The sequence below is a fragment of the Octopus bimaculoides genome, chromosome 4 (assembly GCF_001194135.2).
Source record: "Octopus bimaculoides isolate UCB-OBI-ISO-001 chromosome 4, ASM119413v2, whole genome shotgun sequence".
Classification (NCBI taxonomy): domain Eukaryota; kingdom Metazoa; phylum Mollusca; class Cephalopoda; order Octopoda; family Octopodidae; genus Octopus; species Octopus bimaculoides.
The window spans coordinates 120,383,603-120,397,348 of record NC_068984.1 but is presented as its reverse complement, the minus strand read 5'-3'; the positions used below and the strand labels follow the sequence as shown (position 1 = coordinate 120,397,348).

The window sequence follows — 13,746 nt, the reverse complement described above, 5'->3', positions numbered from 1 at the left end:
TCATCATCATCATCATCATCGTTTAACGTCCACTTTCCATGCTAGCATAGGTTGGACGATTTGACTGAGGACTGGTGCAACCAGATGGCTACACCAGGCTCCAATCTAATTTGGCAGAGTTTCTACAGCTGGATGCCCTTCCTAACGCCAACCACTCAGAGAGTGTAGTGGGTGCTTTTACGTGTCACCCGCATATATATATATATATATATATATATATTACATATAAATGTGTGTGTGTGTATGTCTTTGTTCCAGCGTTTGTCCACCATCACTACTGGACAACAACTGCTGGTTTGTTTACATCTTCATAGCCTAACAGTTTAGCAAAGGGGATCAAAAAGTAAGTACCGGATATAGACTTAAAATATAAGTACTAGGATTGATCTGTTCAACTAACATTCTTTAAGGTGGAGCCCCAGCATGGCCACAGTCCAATGATTAAAACAAATAAAAGGTAAATGATAAAAGAAAGACATATACATATACACAATAGGCTTCTGCACAGTTTCCATTTACCAAATTCCATGAAGTTTTGATAGAAGATACTTGCCCAAAGTTCCACAGAACAGAATTAAATGCAGAACCAAACAGTCGCATGGCAAACTTCTTAGCTATGCAGCTATACTAATGTCGATATGTTGTAGCCTTAGAAATGCTAACCATCTAACTTAAGAAATACTAAACCACAGGAAAGCAATATCTGAAAAATTTCTCAAAAATCAATAGCAGCAAATCAATCTTTACTATGCATAAACGTTATCCTTTTGAAATAAAGTCGATTTACCCTGAAGCCTGTATTCATTCATATTTGATCTAAGACAGATGATAAATAAAAGAGAACCATTTGAAAGTTATGAAATGGCTACAATAATCTAAATTCCAACAAACATTTGATTTTTTTTTTTTATTGTATCTTTGTTTCGCTTTGGTTTCATCTCATGTCAGTTAAAAGAGAAGCTAAATCCCTTTTTCTAAATACAACTTCAGGGTGTCTAGGCTTGTTAACAACCACGTAGGTACCTTAAACAGTTAGCAGTGTGGCACAAGTCACCAGGTCATACTTTCTTGTGAGTGACAGGTAAACTCTTTGAGTGAATTTGTGTGTGTGTGTGTGTGTGTGCGTTTGTACAGGTATAACATCAATTTTCCAGAGCCTTTTGTTCCAAAGCCATTCCAGATTGTTTTTTTCCGAATCAGGGGTGGTCACCTTGGTCCACAAATATTTAATTTACTTAACCCTTTAGGATTTAAACTGGCCATATCCAGCCAAAATATTCCACCTGTTTTATATCTAAACTGACCAGGTCTGACCTCTTACATCAACCCTACAATATCATTCTAAAAATTAACAGTTACTTCAAAATCTCAAAGCTTTGAGATAATGCATGATTAATTCAAAATAATGTGAATAAATAAGCATTACTTTTGATAGAGTAATGTGAATGCTAAAGGGTTAAATAATTAAATGAAACACAGGCACCCATACATTAGTTTAAATGATACAAGCTTATAAACAGTGTACTATGCAAGGTACTAGCTTGTACAAGGTACCAGTAAACTAGACCAGTGGCAGCAGAAATCTGAAATTCCTGCTGGTAAATTAGTGTGGATTATAAAAGGTCCTGAGTCATCAATGTATGGAAAGTTGGTGCTGTATTTAAAATGTTTCATCTCTAAGGAGGAGATATAATAGTCTAAAACATTATAAATCTTATATATTAAACTTTTCCTTCGTAAAACCTTACTTTACATGTTAACACATTATTCAAATATTACACACCTATGTGTAAATGTCATCATTAATATAGTAAAAAAAAAAAACCTTTTTATTTTCTCTAAATGAGTTTTAAATCCAAGTTAACAGAATGCTATATTTTAAATTAAAACTTCATGACACAAACAACTCTTAAACCTGATAATGTATACTTTTGGGCAAAAGACTTTAAAAAAATTCAGAGGAAAGGCAAATAAAAATAGTAGGTTTTTTAAAAAATTATTTTGGAACTGTGTATCTCAGAGCAAATAAAACTATAAATAATAGTGTGTAAATACTGAGTCATGTTTGCAGTTGTAATTTCGAATCTGACAGGCAACCTTAGACTTTTTCTATCCAAGGGAATTTTAGTATAATATTTATGTTATTATTTATAGTTTTATCTGCTTCAAGTTCCACCATTAAAAATGACTTTTTTTCAAGTCTCCCAAACTTAGGAAATTTTTTTTTTTTTTTAAGCCATATTTTCAAACTTTAATCCTTTTGATACCAACCTCCCTTAGACCTCCTGGTTCTTTGACACAAACTTCCTGTTAATGATCTAAATCAAAATCTTCCATCAAAATTTTATGTTGATTTATGTCCAAAATACCAGCTTAATAATCATTTCTATCAAAAGCACAAGGCCTGAAATTTGGTGGAAAGTGACTAGTTGATTACATTGACCCCCAGTGTTTCACTGGTACTTAACTCTGAAAGGATGAAAGGCAAAATCGACCTTGGTAGAATTTGAACTCGGAGTGTAAAGACGGATGAAATGCTGCTAAGAGTTTTGCCTGATGTGGTAACGATTCTGCCAGCTCGCTGCCTTAATAATGACAAAGTTATTTTACAAAAATCTTCATTATTTCCAAAATAAATTGAAACAAAGTGTACTACTACATTTTATTCTATATCATTTAAAACTTGTATTACATAAGTATTTGATAATAATAGAGAAGTAAACTATACTAACCGAAACACTTTTATGAAAACAGAGAAATCAATGAGGGAACATATACACAGTTGTTCAACTTGCTAGAAATAGCAGTTAAATTTTATTTAAATCACATTCAATCATCTACGAATAGGAAGGATACATTAGAAATGTAGTTGTAGAAGGACACAATAGTTTATTTGGATGGTTTATTTGTTTTTTTTTGGGGGGGGGGGGGGCTTCAAAGGTCCACTTGGTCAAAAGTGACAGAGGACTAAACAACTGATAACAATATGTTCTCTTGTCACTGGATATCAGAAAAAGAAAAACTTGCAGGCAGAAGAATATTCTTTAGTAAAGAAACTCAAATTGCATAAACTCTACAAACTGAATAAGAGTAAATTTCTTAATAAGAACTATATGAATCACATAACATTATAAATTTGTGTTTTGGTACTACACTAAGAGGTAGGTGCAGCAAAAAGAAATGTTGGGTGGAGATAAATAGTGCAACTAATTGAGGTTAACTTTAAACAAATATACATACCTGCTGATCTTATCTCCACAGCTTAATGGTTAATCCAAATTTTGTTTTTGTATCCTTGGTCAGTTTTTAGGTAGAATATCTGAAAAAGGACATTAAGAACATCTTGATATTTTCATACAAACAGTACTTGTTAAAAATGCACAATGACAACGACGAAGGCAATGACAAAGACGACATTGATAGCAATGATGACGATGACGACAATGAGGGTGGTGATAATGATGACGATCAAGCTAAAATAGTTAATCCTCTTCCAGATGCTAAGAATCAATAGGGCTTTTGCTTATCTCTAGTTTTCATAGAATGAGTAAATAAGCGCTAAATCTCTCCCTTGAATACAATGGTATTCACAGGTAGATTGAGTGTGCGCGCGCGCATGTGTGTGCTTGTTTGTATGTGTGTGTGTGTTTGTGTGCGTATGGTTTTGTATTTTTTCTTTTCCCCCATGGGAAGAGTTTGCAAGCCAATGAATTATTTGGCAATTCCATAATGCTGTCTCTGATTATCATGGAGAATTAAATCACCCACATTAGTTAAGAGTAATGTGGATTGGGAGTAAAGCGCTCTGGTCAAAAACAAAATGAGACATTGCAAACAAGATATGAACTGCTGACCTCCTGGTTGGTTTTCCCAAATTGCGTCAGTCCAGCCTTCAGCATTCTCTGATAATAATAATGATGATGGTGGTGGTGGTGGTGGTGGTGGAGGTGGTGGTGGAGGTAGTGGTGGAGGTGAAGTGATACAGCTGAAATACCAAAAATACTAAGTAAAAATTTAAGAAACAATTGTCTTAAACTAATATTTCAGTCATTTGCAGATAGCTGCAAATATGGCTGTGTGATTAAGAAACCTGCTTCAAAACTACGTTTTCAGCTTCAGTTCTTGTGTGTGGTACCATGGGCAAGTATCTCCTGCTGTAGTTCCTACTGTAGCCAACAAATGCCTAATGGGAGAATGTAAGAGATGGAAACTGTCGAACCTGTGTGTGTGTGTGCATGTATGTTATCTTGTCCCTACATTAACTTTTTGATCATTTGACAACCAGTGTTTGTTTGTTTATGTCCTCATAACCCTTTGAGGCAGTGCCCCAGCTTGGTTGCAGTCCAATAACTAAAATCAGCGATAGAGTAAAACGCATAACATTCATAATGAGAAAAATTGAACTATTGTGAGGCGCTTCTACATAGCTACATGAACTGCTAGAAACAGCAGCCCAAAACTCCTGCACCTTACTGTCAAAAAGTAAGAACGAAAACTTTGGATAACACTATGCTTTGCCTGAATAAAAACGATTTTGTCATGGTCGGAATGACTTTTATTGTAAGTTTGGTTGACCAGCACTGACCTGAGGGTAAACAGCAACAACAGTGAGGTTTTACAAAGGACATATTTCTCCAGCATCCATGCATCATATGATATACATTCCCAATTTTTTTTTCAACCAATAGTGTAACTTGGAGTTTACAAAAGGAAAGCTTTATATTACTCAGAAAGTATAAAACAAGGGCTAGCTAAAAGTCTGAAGAGAAGCATGGACACTTAGAACAACCTTATGAAAACACTTTGGAAAATCAAAAGGTTAAAACAGTTTTCATAATCAAATTAGGATTAGAAAGACTCCAAAAAAGTGTTTTAAATAAATCTGATTGTCAGTACAAACCATCAACATAACATAAAAATAAGCCAATAATGTAAATTCAACATAACATAAAAATAAGCCAATAATGTAAATTCAACAAACAATAAACTGAGACAGAACTTGCCTTAACAAGGCTTCAAACACTAATGAACACCGATTGAAACAACAAAGAGATTTTCTTCATAAATATTATAGAGTTCTTTTTTTTATTTTTCAACCAATTTATTGTCACTATGTTCAAATCAGACAAAAAAAGAAAAAGGAAGCTTTAGAGAGTTAGTTGTCAAGATCAGACATCTAGTGAAATATTAATTATTTTCACTGATACTTCATTAAACACACACACATATATATATACAAAACCTATAACTTAACAATTTATCTGTTACAAAATATTTGAAGTACATTAATATTTATAAGTCCCACAAAAGAAATTTATAAAAATATCAACTTTCAATTCACTTGAGGACTTATCATTTGTGTGAATTCATCAACCCCTATACAAAATTTCCAATGTTTAATACATAATTCAATATCAGTTGATCTCTAAAATATTTATTCTATTGAGACTGATACTAATTTCAAAATCTGCCAAAAAGTTCATTTTGATATCATGAACAAAGTATTTTACTTCAGTTGGCTATCAAACTGGAAAATATAAGGTTATTCCAAGATGGAAAAAGTTTATCTATCTGCTACAAGAATAAAAATGTAAATATTCATCTTTGTGCAGGCATTGTTATGTGGTTAAGAATGTTGCATCTCAACGACATGGTATCACATTCAGACTCTCCGGATGACACATTGAACAAATGTTTTCTATAAAAAGCTCAGACCACCCAAAACCTTTTTGGGGTGGATTTGGTATAAGGAAAAGTGAAAGAAGCCTATCAAATATCATCCAACCAATAACAGCATGGAAAACAGACAGAGGAGGAGGAGGATTATGATATACCAGGTTTAGTTGTGTGGCAAGAAGTTTGCTTCCCAACTACATGGTTTCAGGTTCAGTCCCTTCTACTATAGCATCAGGCCAACCAATGCCTCCTGGGAAGATTTGGTAGACAGAAACTGAAAGAGACCTGTCATATATATATATATATATATATATATATATATCTATGACCTGTCATATATACATAAGTATGTGTGTGTTTGTGTTTGTATTACTATCTCCTTGCCTTGAAATCACATGACAGTTATAAGCAAGTATCACTGTCATGCAAGCAGTGTCCTTCATATCCAATCTTCCCTGAAAATATGTCTGGTCTTAGGGAAATATTACCTTACATGAAAACAGGAGAGGGTTGGCAACAGCAAGGGTAGCTGACCATAGAAAATCTGCTTTGACAAATTCCATCTGACCCATGGAAACATGAAATGGCCATTAAAAAGTGATGATTATATATAAAATATATGTGTATGTGTACGTACATAAATTTATATATGTGTATGTGCATGTCTGTTTGTGACTCCTCGTCTTGATATTGCATGATAGTTGTCAATTGATGTCATGTCACAGGAGTGTTGTTATTCATTTCCAATCTACAGTGAAAACATGTCCAGTCATGGGGAAAAATTACCTTGGAAACTCTTGAGGTCTAGTAAGAAGAGAGGCGTCTGGCCATAGACAGTCTGCCTCAGTAAATGCAGTCTGATGCACGCAAGCAAGGAAAAGTGAACGTTAAAAATGACAACGACAATAATGATGATGATGTTGATGATGACAATGATGCCTGAAGTTAAACCAATGCAAAGAAAATGAGGGAAGAAAACTGACAGAATAATTCATTTTAATAGGATACAATAATAATCTTATTTCCCTTCGTCTGTGTTTAAGTAGATGTATGTGCCTGTTTACTACTTAAATATGCATTTCACAAACTTTCATTCATTTAATTACTAATTATTTCAATAAAGCAACAAGAGCTAGCAATTTCATTTCAGTTATTGAATATGCATTACAATCATAAAAAAAGAATTACATTTTCACACTTAAACACATTAGGTTTTAATTATTTCACTGTGGTCATCTTTATTGTCCATTTTTCTGAGGTTGGCAAAATAAAGTACCAGTTAACTGCCGTTTGGGTAGGTGAAGTCAATGTAATCAATGATACCTTTTATCAAAATGCATAGTCCTGAATCAATATTAAAAATTAAATATTCTTATTGTATATTCTCTCTTTTTGGAGAAATGGTGCTTTCATATGGTTTAGATAGAGAATCTATCTTAAGGTGTTAGTGAGAAAAACATACAAATATTCAATTTTGCAGAGCAACAAACTCATTCTGGCATCAAAAGAAACAATTATAATAATAATAATGGTTTCAAATTTTGACACAAGACCAGCAAGTTTAGGGTAGAGGGTAAGTCAAATACATCGACCCCAGTGTTCAATTGGTATTTATTTTATCAACCCAAAAAGGATGAAAGGCAAAGGTGACCTTAGCGGAATTTGAACTCAGAACATAAAGACGGACGAAATGCTGTCAAGCATTTCACCCAGCTCACCTCCTTAATAATAATAATAGTGATAATTTCTTTTATTAGCCACAGAGGTATAGATGAGGAGGACATCACAATGACAGTCAACAATTTCTTATTTTTTTATTGCCTACAAGGGGCTAAACATAGAAGGATCAGACAAGGACAGATAAAGGGATTAAGTCGATTACATCGACCTCAGTGCATAACTGGTACTTAATTTATCGACCCCGAAAGGATGAAAGGCAAAGTCGATCTCGGCAGAATTTGAACTCAGAATATAACAGCGGATGAAATACCGCTAAGCATTTCGCCCGGTGTACTAATGCTTCTGCCAGCTCGCTGCCTTAAAGCCAACAATTTGTATGGAGATTTACATAAAGGATGGTGAGAAAAAATGGAAAAGGTGGTGAAATGCAATAAAAGTATAGTATACATAGTATACAAAATATGTGACAACACAAATGATATAGTCCTCTTGATACAGAGGAAACTCCAGCTAATCAAGGAACCCCCACAGATCCAGGATTACCCTGACCACCAAAGGCACGAGCCCTCTCCCATCAGTTGCTCTCCCAGGTGCTTGCTTAGAGTAGGGCCATTATTCATTCTAACTATTTTTGCCACAGTCACCCACCTTCTCACAAATTCACCGAGAGGTAGCACTTCCCTCTCCACCCTCACTTTTCTTTCAAAGTGGAACTTGAAAAGTCGATGAGGGCTTGACCAAAGACTAAGGTATCTTTCATCATTCGTTTCAGCCTTGTCCACTACACAACTTCTTTCGCCATAGCCACTAGACAGAGGAACACCAACTGCTTTGCCTTGTAAAGGAGGGTGAATAATAATAATAATAATAATAATAATAATAATAAACCCTTGTAAGTTTGGTACAAGGCCAGCAGTTTTGAGTGGAGGGGGAAAGCTGATTACTTTGACCCAATTACTTAACTGGTACTTTATTGCATCGGCCTCAAAAGGATGAAAGGTAAAGTTGACCTCAGCAGGATTTGAACCCATGATATAAAGAGCTCGGAGAAATGATGCTAAGCATTTTGTTTGATGCGCTAATGAATCTGCCAGCTGACAAACTTAATAATAATAATAATATAAATGATAACAATAATAATAATAATAATGGAAATAGGATCATTACAATATTAAATACATTTGCAATGAGAGCAGCTTAACTAAACATTCAATTTTAATTTTCTTTTTTTGTCATGAAACTAGAGCTCATTTATAGATTATATGTTCAATAAAATCATATATATATAGACAGATAGAAATATATATATATATATATATATATATATATACACACACACATACATATATATATACACACACATACATAAATATATACATACATACATGTATACAAATATATACATACATATGCATACATACATACATACATACATACATATATACAAATATATATATATACAAATATATATATATATATATATATATATATATATATACACACAGGAGACTTGTGTGATGCATTGAATTTCATTTTCACATTCGATATAGCTTCTGAATATAGGTAAAAACTGCTACACCTAATCTATACCTGTGAACATCCATTCAAAAATACCTTTGAAATAACTTATATAAATAAGTAGCTCAACATGTCCTGATAGTGGATAAGTAATCCTCTTAGCATAAACACTTCAAACTAAATACATAGCACTATGGGAAAACCAGTATGAAGATGGGACGACAAGGTGTTGGGATGAGATAATCATCATAATAGTAACAGTAAGCTTAAAAGTCATATTTAATGTGATTACCAACACCTGTTGGTAGGTCTAAAGTATATGAGGATGATACACATGAATTAAACTTAAGTGAAGTATTAACCACACACACACACAATAATTCAATCGATGCTGAAATGTTTAATTTCTTAATATGAACAGATGAGAAAAATCCTACAATTAAAAAAATACAAAGTTCTTCCTTAACATGTCTTCTTAAAAGTAGTAAAAAGCAAAAAAGAAAAATTACCATATTAGAATTCTAGACCACATTTAGGCTTAGACTCAGGGGAAGGTTTTTACACAATATTCATGATGTGATTGCTTATTTTTTTGAAGGACATTGTAGGGTAGGTGTGAGAGGTTGCATCTGGCTAGTTTGAACATAAAACAGGTAGAATACTTAGGCTGTATATGGTCAGTTTGAATGCTAAAGGGCTAAACTAAACTGAGGTTTAGGCTGAAAGGAAACAAAATGAAATTATATTTTCCAACTCACATTTAACCCTTTAGCATTCAAACTACTTCATCAAATGTAATTGCTTATTTATTCACAAAGGCACAGTCATGGCTGTGTAGTAAGAAGTTTGCTTTTCAATCACATGATTTGGGGTTCGGTCCCACTGTGTGGCACCTTGGCCAAGTGTCTTCTACTATAGCCACAAGCTGACCAAAGCCTTGTGAGTGGATTTGGTAGATGGAAACTGAAAGAAGCCTGTCATATATATGTATATGTATGTCTATGTGTGTGTGTCTTTGTATCTATGTTTGTCCCCACCACTGCTGGACAACTGACACTAGTGTATTTACGTCCCCATAACTGAACAGTTCAGCAAAAGAAACTGATAGAATAAGTAACAGGCTTTCAAAAAGAAAGTACTGCAGTTGATACATTCAACTAAAAATTCTTCAAGGCGGTGCCCCTGCATGGCCACAGTCCAATGACTGAAACGAGTAAAAGATAAAAAATAATTATAAATTTAACATTCATTATCTCGTAGCTTTAAGGTTTTGATGATGTGATTGTGAATTTTTAAAAATACATTGTAGGTACATGTAAGAGGCGAGATCTGTCTGGTCAGGTCTGAACATAAAACAGTTACAATATTCAGGCCTAATATGGCTGGTTTAAATGTTAAAGGATTAAAGAGGCAGTACATAAATTGGGGAGCAATAGAAAGAACTTAAAGACACATTTTCAACAGGAATATGAATCACAAGAGAAATGCAAATTTGTGGTTTATGTAAATTATTCTACCCTATGTTTAGTTGAAGCTTAAGTAAGTTAGATCTTTTTATATCAGAGGCCAACATAATAAAATAAAAAAAAAACAGTATCATTTTGAATTGCTTTCCTTTTATTGGTGGCCAAAATTAACAAACATTTGTAGTTTTGGTACATGCTTAAAATTAGCTGAAAAGGTTTTTTCAAAGATATTCATATAAAGGATTCATACAAGAAAAATATTCTGAACTATAAAAACACCAAAAGAGTGTCTAGATATATACAAGGGATCATTGAGGATTTGTTCCTATAACGTATCTCATATAAATCCATTTAGTATAACACTTTCCTCTCCAAACTAACAGTGAGACTTTACAAGTTAATGAAACATTTTGAACTTCAAGGGTTCTATAGTATCATAGATCTAGTGAGATTTTATAAAGAATTTTAGTCAGGAACACAGCATAGTACTGCAGACACAATATAAACTATACATACTTGCCAATTAGAAATCAGTCATGCCATAATGACTCAGCTGTCTGCAACACTCCATTAGATAGACATTATAGAATGGAACAGTGATTGGAGATTTGCTGTTGTACAATTCATGCTAACATTGAGAAACAAAAGTTAAATTAATGACAATGATGCAGTCACTGAGTTCTTGTAAGCATGCTGACTACAACTTGTTAGCATATGAAGGCAACTTTCCACAGCTCACTGAAGGCTTCTAGATCTTTCCTTTATAGTTGCATCTTCTGATGAATGAATGATGCTACAAAAGATGAAGGCTGTTGAGAATAAATCCAGACTTACTGACACACATGCAATTTTCAGACAACAAATGACACCTACAACCAGAAGCCTTCTGGACATTATTGAAGGAAGCAACAGATTTCATTGCTATGTGTGAAAAGGTGATGAGAAGATGATGATGACATTGTATAAATGCATATGAATAAAAACATTATCAATAGCATGCTTACATAGTTCCCTTCAATACTGCAGTTTCACAACAATCAAAAGTGAAAGAAGAGAACCTCAAAGAAATCCCTACCTAGTTTGGGTTATTGCATAGAAAAAGTTACTCAGTTGTCCTTACATAAGATGACTTTGCCACTGCAAGCTCTTCAGATATATTGCATTAATTAAAATTTACAAATATCTAAAGGATACTTGAATACTGATATTATTGCACTAATGAAGATACAATAAAAAAGTACAATGTGATAAATCTCAGGAAAACAAGATATGTTAAATAAATGAACAAAAAAGTGGTGGTGGATGAAGTAGAAGAAAAGTGGAAAAATACAAATCCAAAAGTGACAGAAGGCTATTCAAGTAATATTTACACCTAAATAAAACAGTTTAATACTTAAATATCTCATGTAGTGTAGAGAATTAACATAAAAATGTTGGGTCCCATTTATATTTTAGATGGAAAATAAATACGATTTTTTTATATAAAAATGACAGCCCCACCCATCACATACATGCACACACACACACATGTACAGATATAATGTATAAATGGATAGAAGACACTGACAAAAAAAAGGATCTATTTTAACAGAAGTAAATAACTAAGGTACATGCTATCAAAAAGTTGTTTTTGTTTTGTTTCATTCATTAAAGAAACTATACTAAAATAAAAACCACTAAAAATATCTTATTACACAAGGCAGTTGTTCATTGATAAAAAAATGAATATACATTTTTAATAACTACTGAGAGATACAGAGAGAAAATATCATTCTTTGGAAAATCTTTTTATCTTTACTAAATCAAAAGGAGAAAAAAAATAGGCTGATATAAAAGAAATATTGTCAAAAATATATGTAACATAGTATATACATTTTTAAAAATCTTTGTTAATAGAAGAAGGAAAACATATTATAAACAGTTGATATAGTTGTATACAAATCATTGAATAGTTTGAAAGGAAAAGAAATCTAAATTTGAAAATTAACTTCAACATAGATTAATTTCAAAATAATATTTCCAATGATATTTCGGGGAAGAAAAGAAAAATCTATTATTTACTATATGTTATTGTTTTATATTTCTTTCTTTGCTTGTTTGCTTTTTTGTTTAATGTCGAGATTGCATGAGTGTTTTAAGACCAGCAGCCAGCGTAAAATAAAGGAAAAGAATAACAAAACAAGATAAATGAAATTGTCAAACAACTAACCTGTAAATAAACGGTCCACACCGTAAAGTGAACAACTTGTACACTGTTTAGGTTGCTGTTTAATATATGTATGTATACGAACGAAAGCGAAGGCAGCTTCTCCAGCGATTAGGCAAGCATCCAACACTGCTTGCTGGTTGCGGAGAGTCTGCTTGCACAGAAAAATAATTAGCATAAACTGCAGTAAGTCACTCAGAACAGCTGGTTGTCAATATAAAGACGCTACCCAATTATTTCTTGCATACTCTCATATTAGTGTGTACAGAAACTCGGAAATTAGTATTTTATGTAACAAAAATTTAAATATTAATATACACGCCTCAAGTAATACATAAATTGTATTATTTCTCCTATAGTTGACTGTTTTAATATTTTAGTATAGTTTTAATAGATAGAAACAAATTAAATTCCCCATACTGGGAAAATAGTATTTTATATAACAAAAATAATAATATCTATCTAAATGCTTTAAGTGATTAATTAGATTGTGTTTCCTATAGTCTTCTATAGTAGGCTGCTTTTATATAGTTTAAATTACGAGAAATAAATTCAATATATTTCTCATATATGCAATATTACACTTCTCTCTATAACAAACTATATAACTAATAACTTCTAAGTACCCCTCAACTCCAATCTTATTAAAATCTTTATTTTTTTCCTTTTTTGATTTTTATATTATCATTGTCACACAGTTATATCTTAAAATGTAATATCACTGAATCCAAAAACTTGTAATGAAATTTAGCACAATAATTTTGCTATGTGTGAATGTGTGTGTGTGTGTGTGTGTATGTGTGTGTATATATATATATATATATATATATGCACACACACAAACATACATAGATGCATAAATAAACATATGCACACACACAATCTGCAGATATTTATACATATATAAGCACAGGCATAGTTGTGCAGTTAAGAACCTTCTTTCCAAATCACATGGTTACAAGTTTAGTTCCACTATGTGACACCTTAGTGTCTTTTACTAGGCCAACCAGTCTTGTGAGCAGATTTAGTAGACAGAAACTGAATGAAGTTCACCTTACACATACATGTAAGAAGCTTGTTATATATATATATATAACAAGGTGCCACGCGGTGGGACTGAACCCAAAACCATGCAGCTGGGAAGCAAGCTTCCTAACCACACAGCCATGCCCGCGCCTATATATATATATATATATATAT

At 32.9% G+C, this 13,746-nt stretch overlaps 1 long non-coding RNA gene across 3 annotated transcripts in view; it reads right to left on the bottom strand.

The window, feature by feature from the left end:
• The window catches only part of LOC106876923 (uncharacterized), a 115,075-nt gene that overhangs the window by 67,521 nt on the left and 33,808 nt on the right, over positions 1-13,746 (bottom strand). The window contains exons 1-3 of one of the 3 annotated variants that reach the window (XR_001410306.2): positions 12,550-12,839; positions 3,855-3,985; positions 3,241-3,319 (exon numbers count right to left, since the gene is read on the bottom strand). This is a non-coding gene — a long non-coding RNA (uncharacterized LOC106876923). Of the gene's footprint in view, positions 1-3,240; positions 3,320-3,854; positions 3,986-12,549; positions 12,840-13,746 lie in introns of those variants that run through there. The other 2 variants (XR_001410308.2, XR_001410307.2) reach the window with 2 other exon arrangements.